The following is an 11,513-nucleotide window of genomic DNA, read 5'->3' on the forward strand; positions in this document are numbered from 1 at the left end:
AGAGAGAGAAGAGAGAGAGAGAGAGAGAGAGAGAGAGAGAGAGAGAGAGAGGAGAGAGAGAGAGAGGAGAGAGAGAGAGAGAGGAGAGAGAGAGAGAGGGAGAGAGAGAGAGAGAGAGAGGAGAAGAGAGAGAGAGAGAAGAGAGAGAGAGAGAGAGAGGAAGAGAGAGGAAGAAGAGATACGGAGAGAGAGAGAGCGAGAGAGGAGAGAAGAAGAGAGGAGAATAGAGAGAGAGAGGAGAGAGAGAAGGAGAGAGAGGAGAGGAGAGAGGAGAGAGAGATAAGAGAGAGAGAGAGAGAGAGAGAGAGAAGAAGGAGAGAGAGAAGAGAGAGGAGAGAGAGAGAGAGAGAGAGAGAGAGAGAGAGAGAGAGAGGAGAGAGAGAGAGAGAGAGATGAGAGAGAGAGAGAGAGAGAGAAGAGAGAAGCGAGAGAGAGTAGATTTATATATATATATATTATATATATATAATATATATAATATATATATATATATATATATATATATATATATATGTACATATATCAGATAAGTGAGAGAATCAGAGGTACGGGGTTCGATTCCCGCGGTGTTCGCCCACCCTGCTAGGATGAGAGGCAGGCGAAGCCATACAGCCTCAACAGCTGAGTGCGTCGTAAAGCCCCAATGACACATAGATTGTGGGATGAGAAGGACTGTCTTCTTTTGTTTCCTCGTGGACGCCAAGGTTGACGACTCAGCCAGGTATATCTAAGAAAAGTTACTTAAGTTCCCGTACATGAGCAAATTCATGTGAAATGACAAAAACGCCGTTTAGCGCATATGAACAGCACCATGCCGCTTGCTTTGCAACTTGGCTTGAGTCCATGGCATGGCCACATATAATTGAGATAAACAATTTTTTTCCCTGAAGTGCACCGTGGGCAGTGTTTTGCAGATTGATTTGCAGCCCTCAAACGCAGAGATTCCTTGTCCTTCCTCCCCATACTTCGTCGCCGAAGGAGCCGGCCCTGCGTCCGCGCTGCAAGCCGTTAAGAGCATTGTTTTGTGCCCTAAACCGTAGAGAGTGCAACGGTCCTTTCTTTAAGCCCTGGGCCGCGAAGAAGGTTCTGTCTCAGTGCCTTGAAGAGCGCGAGATGATCTCGACTCCGTGCGCCGAGCTGCGGAGAGCACGCCGGTCTCGTCTCCGTGTGTCGAGCTAAGGAGAGCGCGCCAGTCTCGCCTCCGTGCGTCGGGCTAAGGAGAGCGCGCCGGTCTCGTCTCCGTGCGTCGAGCTAAGGAGAGTGCGCCGGTCTCTGTCTCCGTGCGTCGGGCTATGGAGAGCGCGCCAGTCTCGTCTCCGTGCGCCGAGCTAAGGAGAGCGCGCCGGTCTCGCCTCCGCGCGCCGAGCTGTGGAGGGCACCGGTCTCGTCTCCGTGCGTCGAGGTGCGAAGAGCGCGCCGGTCTCGTCTCCGTGCGTCGAGCTGGGGAGAGCGCGCCGGTCTCGTCCCCGTGCGCCAGCTGAGGGGAGCGCGCCGGTCTCGTCTCCGTGCGCCAGCTGTGGAGAGCGCGCCGGCCTCGTCTCCGTGCGCCACGCGCCGCCCCATGGCGGGCCGGAGCGCGCCGACTCGGGCGCCGGCCTATCGACCGGCCCCGGGCCGTGGGCACCTGGGCCGCCGGCCGGCACCCCTGGGCCCGCCCGACGACCGGTGCGCGGCGACGGTCCGGCCACTGCGCCGGCCGGCCGCGGCCCTCGCTGGCACGGCTTAACGAAATATGGATGGCACGCGTGTGCTTAATGATCAGTTGCCGGTGTAATTACGGGGAATCAGCCGGGTGGGGCGCAATCACACCTGGAAATGTAATGCACTTGGCGGTGAGAGCTGCATGTGGCGGCGCTGTTGTCGCGGCAGAATACTCGCCGTGCGTGACCCCGCGACTGTCCTCGCCGTAGTCAGCCTGGCTGCACCTGAAACGCTGCTTTCAGCTGAGCTGGCGCCACCAAACCTTGCCTTAGTCAGAAGGAATTAACTATCGGAAGACGCAGCGCTGTCATGCTGCGGAAGTATCACCGAGTGAATCCGCTTAGCGGCATACCCAATATCTTGCGCCTCAGAAATGCCACGTGAGGGATGTTTGATGTCATTACCAATCTGCAGAAATCTTGATTGCAAATCACAAGCTGTATGCAAGGGATCAAAGCCCAGGCGGCGTGCCTTTGTTGTGCCGCACGAAAAGACACCAGGCGTCTGGCGAGACTGCGCTTGGTTGTTTCGTGCAAAACAAGTGGGCCGGTTATGACACGCTATTGCAGCCTTCGGTTTGTGAGTAACACGGGTGATGACACGGCATGCAAAGAACCAAGAACAATGTACTTACGAGGAAGTTCAGGCCCTTGATGTTCCGGCCCTTGCTAAAGCTTTTGCCGCATGTTAGGCTGTAGTGAGATGCTGCTGACTGAGTAGCTTCATGAACGATACTGCAGACGTGTAGCGCATTAGGAGCTACGACTTCTTATCCTGAAGGCCATGGGCCTTCAATAAACCAGGTGTTACTCCTTAGGCGATGATGGCAACCAAACATAGATTATGTTGTCAAAACTCGTCAATAACAGCGTTTAAATAGGTCTCTTGGCATTTTGAATATCAATAACGGTCAGCATAGGAACCCTGAACTCACAACAAAGAAACCCCAGGAGGTCAAGGCCATTCTCGCTTGTACCAACGCCCTCTGGTGCCTTCCACATGAAGTCCGAGCTGTCCTGACACCACTCCTTTGTCGGCAGCCAAATCGCCGGTGAAGGACAAGCCGCTGACCTGTGCGGTGGCGTCGTCGGGCCAGGCGCTGTCCGCTGGCTGGCCGCCGGTGGCGCTGCCGGCGGCGCTGCTGGCGACCCTGCTGGCCCGACTGCTGGCCGCCGGCGCGTGGTGAGACGCACGCCGCCACCGCCAGCCGGCCCCAACCGATTACCTACTTCATTGAAACAGAGTGTCTTCACTATAACATATCATCATTGTCCCTTGTGTGGCCTGGGGTGTATGCGCGAGGGCGCGCGGCGCGCGGCGGCGGCGGCCGCGCGGCGAGGCAGCGCGCCGCGGCCGGCGGTGCGGGACGCAGCGGGGTCGGCTCCGGCCACCAGAGACGGCCTCCGGCCGCCGGGGTCTCCGCCGCGGACGCTGTGCCGGCACCAGGCGGCCGCGCTCGCGAGAGAGGCCGGCTCGCCGCCAGAGACGCGCGGTGCTCTGTGAAGTGTCCACCCCAGCTGCCTGTCCCCGACCCATGCTCGCGCGGCGCGCCTGTCAGACGTGCCAGTCGACTCTCGCGCGCACAGAGCCCCTGTCAGACGCCAGCACAGCCGGCCGGTCAGACGCGTTTACAGCTGGCTCCTCGCGGGCAGGTAGTGCTCGTCGGGCATTTGTACAGATGGTCCCTTCCGTGTACATAGTGTTTGGTGAGCCGTGTGTAAAGTCGTCTGAGCCGTGGTGACCGGCGGTGGCTGCCCGATACTGGCGTCCCATGGATCGTCCAGGGCGCTCTCCGCAGGAGTGCGGTCGGCGCTGGCGGGCCCACGCTGGGCCGGTCGCAGTCGCATCAGCGGTGGGTACGCTGCCGCTGCCGCCACTGGAGCACAGCCTCCTGGCCGCGCGCGGCCCGGCTCTGCGCGGGGTAACTCGTCCGCCAATAGGGCACGGCCTGGGGAAAGGGAGGCGGGGCCGCGTGGCCGGGGGAGGGAGAGCGAAGCGGGGGAGGAAGGCCCTCCGTCGGCGCGTCGCGTCTCCGTGGGTGTGGTGCGTAGCCGGCGCTGGCCGCGGCCGACGCCAGCAGAGCTCGCTCGGCGGGCCGCGCTGCTCCGGCGCGCGCTCGTCAGCTGGCGCTCGCGCTCAGGAGGGACGCAGGCCGCCGGTGCCGGCATCACCGGCCCTGCCCGGCGAGCTCATTCGGCGCGAACATGGGGCCAGCTCACACAGGCTGCCCAAGTCGTCCCGCAGATTTTGCCAGGTTCTCCCCCACAAGTGGGTCAACATGCACGGACTGTGGCCCGCACACCGACGCATTTGCTCCGGCAGTGAACTTTAGTGCATTGTACATACCGATGAGGTGAGGCTGCTGGGTGTGACCTGTGTAGTGCTATGTTCCTACGGCTGCAACGCAACATATCATTTTTAGGAGATCGTGCAATGCCATGGGCTATGCTCTCTTGCACGACGATCCAACATATCATTTTAACTGATAATCTTTCAATAGCACATTTTTATACGACTGTTAAGGGTGTGTACATCAGATGCCACGTTCCCAGCCTTGGATGTCCCCTCATAACGGCTTCATTCTTCTTGGTATACGATAGTGATAATGGATAGCAGGCTTGGCGGATTTGGCGTTCGCAGTGTAGTGAACAGGTTATACAAACTAGCGTAGAATGAATACCGTGTTAAATCATTTAGAACGCCCACCGTTTGCACAATGAAGGAAGCCGAGCACATCCATTTTGCCCAGGCCTTGCGTTTCTTCCCAACAGGTGAGCGTGAGAGACCGCGGTGGTTTGCCGCTGTCCACGCAGAAAGTGCACAACATTGACCGTGACCACTATCCAGGTGCATTCGCTGACCATCGCCTTTATCCTCCTTCTCGACTGCCGGTCAAATCGTCTTAACCCGGCGCCTGTGTTTTAGTGCGTTTTCCGATCGGCCCCGGTGTGTGACCCGTTCGTCTGTGGGGCGGCCGTGTCGGCCCGTCGGCCCGCCGACCAGCACGCCCCCTGGTGTGGGCCCGACCCCGTCCGGCGGCGGCGGTGGGGTGCCCGGGCGGCCGGCGGCCCGGCGTCCCGGGGCCCTCTGTAGCGAGATTGGCTGACCTCCCTGGGGAGCTGCCGAGGGGGCCGCCAGCCCAGCGGCCGCTCCTCCCTCGGGCACGCCGCCTGACGAGGCGCTCACACAGAGCCCGACGCCCGCGCGGCGCCGACGGCGCAGCAGACGGGCCGACCTCCTTGGAGAGGAGCGTGCTTGTCTGCTGTGAGCGTGCGTTGGCGATGAGGATCCACACAATGGAGGCGTAGGAATCTGAGCGCTTTCGGACAATCCGGACACGGAGACAATCCAAACGTGCGTGTGAAGATGCTTGCATGTAAACAATCCAAAGGGCTGTCCACGCTGCTGCAGCTCGTGTAACCCGAGACAATCTGTAATCAGCAACATGGTCGATCCAAAAAGCTGAGCTCGTGGTATCCGAGACAATCTGTAATCAGTAACACGGTCAAGCCAAATGGCTGAGCTCGTGTAACCCGAGACAATCTGTAATCAGTAGCAAGGCCGGCGGTAAGACGATACACGCGGCAACGTTTTTGAGACCTTCCGTCGGACAATCATCGCAACAAAGACAATATTGAGAGCTTTACTCAGCAATTTGTAGGTGCTATAACGGTTTGGTGTAAACAACATTCAGGTGTCAAAGAAAACATAAGTTTCATGTTCGTTGTCAGCATGCTGACAAAATAGAATCTCTCTCTGATGAAGAGACAGGCTCAACAAATAGCGCAGCTCCTCAGTCAGCCCGCTGGCAGTCTGTGACGGCGGGGTGGCAGCCAGTGTGTGATGTACGCCTTGGCTTCGGCTCTTCCGATCCTCTGGCTGCGCACACACTGATCAACTTGTCTGAACACTATGATGCCATTTGGATGCTATTATAGTGTTTCAGTTCTTCAACCGAGCTAACTGGGTGATGAAAACGCCCACGTATCCGAGTTAGCCACGGCCGAGAATTTGACCGATACAGGTTTGGAGATATATTTTTCCACGTAATGTGGTCGTGGGTGCAATACTTTGAATTATACAGAATTGAAGGGAAGCATTTCCCATCCACACTGGCGGAGCTAACACCCCTAAACCGCGTTTTATACCATACGCTTTACCAAATGAGAGTATAAACTGTCAACAGGGATGGGCAGCCGAGCACAAAATCCAGCATGTAAAAATAAGGCGTCTGCAAACCTCACGCAGATTGAAATACCTTCGTTTCCACGTGCCGATTTCGACTTCCTCCCGCTGTTGCGCCGCGGCGCGGTACTCCGCAGCCCTACCGCTGTGTTTCGCGGCCGAGCCGCTGGTACGCGTGACGTCACACCGGCCGGCCGGCCCGCTAACCCACGTTCCGTCAGCCGCACCGGCTCGGCGCGTGACCGTGTCGAACGCAGTTGTTGCTCGCTGTAGAGTTTATCTGGAATGGGGAGGGGGAGGGGGAGGGCAGTGGGAGCTGTTGTCGGCCGGTGGTGGCCGCTCTCTCCGTCGATCAGCCGGGACGCTAAGCACAGCTGCTCTCTGGCGAGGGCGGCCGCGCCGAGCGTGGCGATCGGCCGCAGTTGTTCGATACCCAGGCGTGTATGTCCGCTGCCACACGTGTACCCGTCTAGAAATGACTGCTTGCGCCTATATGCCTATCGCCGCACACGTCTCTTCATCGCCACTCATGTATTTGGATGTTAAGTGTTGGATTCGCCTGTGTTCTATAGCGAGATAGATTTATTGATGGTGCCATACGGTAGAGGTTTGTGAAGGGTGCTGCGCGTGCTCTTGTTGGGCAGTTTGGATTCTCCCCAATCCTGCTGGGAGTTATGAGTACCTAGTTGTTCCCGCTTAAACAGCAATCAGTGTAGTGAGATTCGTCCAAGTTCGCCTAGTACATAAAACGTTGTTGACAGCGTATTACCCCAATAAACACATAAACGAATATAGCGCGTTTTTTGCTCTTCAGGCACGTGCGTCATCAAGATAAGCTTTCTGGTTGCGTTGCATAAATGAAATAGCATAAATACCTTTTGCTTCCTTGCATCATGATCCAATAAGTTCTCAGGATGATCAAAAGTAGTAGGAGGATCAATGGCACCTGACATGACAAAGCGCCGCTGACAAGATTGGGGAGCCATGGACCAATATCACCGAGACTGAAGATGACAACTGATGCTCACCAATCGTAAAAAGGGACCAAAAAGGTAAAAACACCCAAGCCAGGCAAGTATGGTTAAGACATCTTGAAAATGTCATGAAGCCATTGAGCTTCCGCACTTCAAGAGCGCCAGATTATCGCGCGAGGAAGTAAACTCAAACTACACTTCAGTACTTGACGATTCGTTTTTGTGCTTTGGATACGGAAGAGGGCGCCTAAACAGAACGGGCAAAGTGCATTCTGCCCACCATATATCACGTTAAATGTAAATATCGTCATAATAAGGGATAAATCATCATTTTTTAGCAATTTGGATCTGATTGCTCAAACAGGACGTATATTTTGTGTTCGAAATGCAGCACTCACCAGCACCCGGACAGACACACACGCGAACGTTTCAGGATTAATTCGAATCCATCACTGAATAAAACACGCCACGTCCACATGACCGTGCGCTGATAGTGACAGCGATAGTGTGTGCGCATGACCGTGCCTCCGACGTCGGCTGAACGGTCATCGGTCGAGACGTGTACTCCGGCTGGATAATGTCGCCACATACCGTCCGCCACGGACCGCGCGCGGCTTCGCACATCGCACACCACGGACCGCCTGGCGTCACACACCGCACACCACGGACCGCGCGGCGCCACACACCGCACACCACGAACCGCGTGACGTCATACACCGCACACCGCGGACCGCGTGACGTCATACACCGCACACCCGCGGACCGCGTGGTTTCACACACCGCACTACCGTGGACTGAGCAGCGCCAAACTCCGCTGCCGCTGGCGGTAGGCGGGTGGAAATGTGAGTGAATTCTCGGCCCGCCGTCGTGCTACCTCACGCCCGCTTCAGCGCGCGCCCTCGCGTGCGCCGTAGCCGATTCTCAAAAGCTGCGCAAACTAAACCACCGAACTATTTTGAACTTTGAGTCAGGTGGCTTTCCTTCCGATTGACCAAAGAGCGCAGTTTCCGGCAGGCGGTGCCCACGAAAGCGATCCCAAACATACACGACCTGATCGATTCCCGATAAGCGACCGGAGGATAACACGACACCTCGGTCAATTTGATGAAAAACACTACTATGAGATAATGATGCTATCAAAATACGATTCTACAAGTTTTGAAGTCGTACGGCGCATTGATAAGGAATTAGGAGCAGCTGAAAATACGCGATGACGCCATGAACCTTAGTTTCAACTCGCCTCAGTGAAAACAGTTTGAGGGGTATAATGTTTTGAAAAACGCATAGGAAAGCCAACTTACCATATTTCTAAATGTGGGTTAATATAATATTCAAATTGAACTAGGGGCATAAAGTGACCTGGTTTGATATTTGACCTTAACTAAGAAAAGAAACAATCGATTTTCTTCAAACTGGTATGCCATCTAAGATCAAATTGTTGCCGATTAGACTAGAACAAGAAATTGATGGAATCTCTTTTAAATCAGTCGCGAATCAACTTTGAACATTGGCAGATCAAGCACGGTGGCACGCCATGAGCCGACGGGCCGGGATCCGTCGACCGGGCGCCATAAGCTCGCTGCGCCGTGAACTGTGACTGTGACCTTGAAAAAACCGGGGTCTGAAATAAGGTATGAATAAGGAACACATTTTCATTCATTTTACATGCGTGTGTACGTATCATCCGTCCTGAGTCACGTGGAAAGGAAGTTAGATTATTTTTGCAAAGACATGGTGCGCAGCCATGCATTATCAGCTTCAAAGTTTGAAGCCAATAGCGTTTGCAAAGTTCATAGTGGTTTGCAGCGGGCCAAGTCGCTGATTTTTTGTTCATACCAGTAGTCGGGAGTGCAAAGAAAATCAAACAAGCAAGTGTGAATCCTTGCTTATTTGTTCTGCGCCGTAGGTTTTGTTACAGCAACGTCGTTACAATCAATGTTTCGCGCTGCATTCATCCCTCATGTGATTACTTTGCGTGTTCGACCAGTTATGTTCATTGATGTAGCTGCAACTTAGATGTGCATCCCCAGGGTTGATAAGGACTGGACTTGCGCGTCCTTTCAGCGTTTGTGCGGTTTTTTACCTGCATTCTAAGCATTGCTCCGACTTGTGGATGTCATCAAGTGTCACATAGATGAGAAGTACGCCTACGAATGAACCGCGAAACGGTACGATTAAACTACATTAATGACAAAACCAATAACAGGATTATTCGTAGAAAGGTAGTTTTTGCGCACACGCCTGACAGATAATTCATGATTGAAATGCACGCATTGGTAACACTCCATGTTGTGCCTCGTAGAGCATGTAATAAGCTGCGTCTATAATTGGCCTGCTCACTAACCAGCAATGTGGTCGGTGCAGGCTGCAAAACATATCATGTGACCGAGATTCAGTCCTGTTCTGGAATTCAAAAATCCACATCCTGCAAAGCGTTCAAACGGTGCCCCCCTCCCCCCCCCACACTTCACTTCGATGCATGGGCATTTCCTATAGAAGGCGGCGAGGACGTACAGTACACACTTAAGGTGGTGCAAAATTCCCAGTGTGGTGGTGAATGTTGAGGAAGCTACATTTGTTTTACAATGGTCAGGCAGCGAAATGTAGTTATGAACTTGTATTGTACTTGGTGGACACTTTTCAGCAAGAGCACCTATTCCTGGCGAGCGTATCATGCAGCTGTTGAATGAATTAACTATCACTGATATTTGTGATGAGTTTATAAGCCGTTTTGAGCCATGCCACGAATGGGTGGATATTGTCGTAAATGAACCATGCCGCCGCTCGCTTAAGAGGATTTTCCCAATGGTATTCTTGGGTTGTGTCTAGTGTGATGAAAAGCTAATTTTCGAAAAAGACGGTGGCCATTGTAAAATATTCCGTCACGCCTTTTGAGATAGCGCCGAATTTGCTTCGTCATCCTCTCGAGCCGTTGCGTTTTCAACACCCCCTCTACGACGGCAAGCAATTCATTACCAAGCGCGCCCATGTCAACTTGGCAAGTAGACTAAACATTTGTTACGTCATTGTGCTGAAATATTCTGTGCAAAGTGTTGCACACGAAGTCCACCATCGGCCTTGCTGCATCCGACTAACACATGCAGGCATGTGGCGGGGCTCATCTCACCTGTTAGCATTTGCATTAGCAAACAAATATCACTGTTCTCACTTGAACGAACGTAAATTTTTCCAGCCTTTAATATTATTATGCGTTACTGCTCCAAGGCGCACCTTTTAATCATGATCACGAAAATCATGATCATGAATCAATCATGAACCGCGAGGTTATGGTTTAGCGATACGGGCTCGCACTTCGGTGACTGAGCTCGATCCTGCTGTTGATCTGGAGCTTGTCTCCATAGTTTGTGTGGCTCCAACATGCCCACCCGTTGCCGGGTTGCATCCATGTTCAAAACTGCGGATGACTAGGCTTTCTCCAGCAGCCCGTAAGCGTTTTACCCCCAATTTCCACCACACCCTAAAGAGAAGGGTTTTCTGGAAAGCTGCCAGTGGTTTTGCGCAAACTCTTAATTATTTTTGTGTGCTTCAGGTCAAACGGCTCTGCAAATGTCTTTAGTTTGATACAGAGGTTCTGCACATTTGTAACATCTTATTAAGTTAACGAATGTTGTACGTGACGATGAAAATGGTTTGTACTGCACCAGCCGTAATATCGCGTCGCTATGCAAACAATTGTGTTTTGCTCTTCTTCGACTAATTTGAACAGATTATTTTAATTGAGCGTTCCCTGTAGGTAGGTACTTGGTAAAGGCGGCAAAACCGCAGGTCTTCATTTCCCCGACCTCCCGATTCTACAAGAGTGTACAAGAGACTCTACAAGAGAGACTACAGGAGATAAGAGCCCCCAATAGACTCTACACTCACTGGCTCTCTCTTGGGCCCCGGCCTGGTTTACTCGGAGACGGAGTCGAATAAAATGCGCGCTATATTGAATTCCATGTGTGCAGTCCCAGGCGTGCTGAGCAGGCACTCTGCTCTAGCTCCAAGCTAGCCTAGGAAAAAATAACGCAACTTCAGACCAGTTTTTTGCCTCTTTTTATGTTGAGCTCCAGCTCAACTTGATATCGTGGTTAAGATTGAAATGAATGTTTCCAGGTCAGAGTCACAGTTCCCGATGCAGTGAGCCAATCGCGCCTCGTCACACAATAGCGGCCCGTCGGCTCATGGCGTGCCTCCGTGTGCGATGCGCCAATGTCCAAATTCGGTTTTCGATAGCTCGAGAAGAGCTCTCGTCACTTATTTGTGTATTAGGAATGACAACAACTCGGTATTTAATTGCATATCAGTTAAAATAAAGTCAACGAAACAAAGTCAATAAAACAGTTTTTCGAGAAATCAGGTAAAATGTCAAACTACGTCACTGCACGTACCTAGTTAACTTTGAACATTATTTTCCAAACGCTTTATTCAGCAAACCGTTTTCGCTAAAGTTGAAAAGCAAAATTCATGACGTCATGGCGCATTTCTGTCTGCTCTTAGTTCCATATCGCTACGGCTAATTGCTCTAATACTTGCAGAATCTTGTTTTGACTGTATAAGTAACACATACAAATGTTTTCATCAAACTTCAAGGCGGTACCGGGATATTGTTCGCTTGATTTATCGTGGAATGACCCTAATAGCGCACTCAAC

The sequence above is a fragment of the Pollicipes pollicipes genome, unplaced genomic scaffold, assembly GCF_011947565.3.
Source record: "Pollicipes pollicipes isolate AB1234 unplaced genomic scaffold, Ppol_2.1 Scaffold_4295;HRSCAF=5057_pilon_pilon_pilon, whole genome shotgun sequence".
Classification (NCBI taxonomy): Eukaryota; Metazoa; Arthropoda; class Thecostraca; order Pollicipedomorpha; family Pollicipedidae; genus Pollicipes; species Pollicipes pollicipes.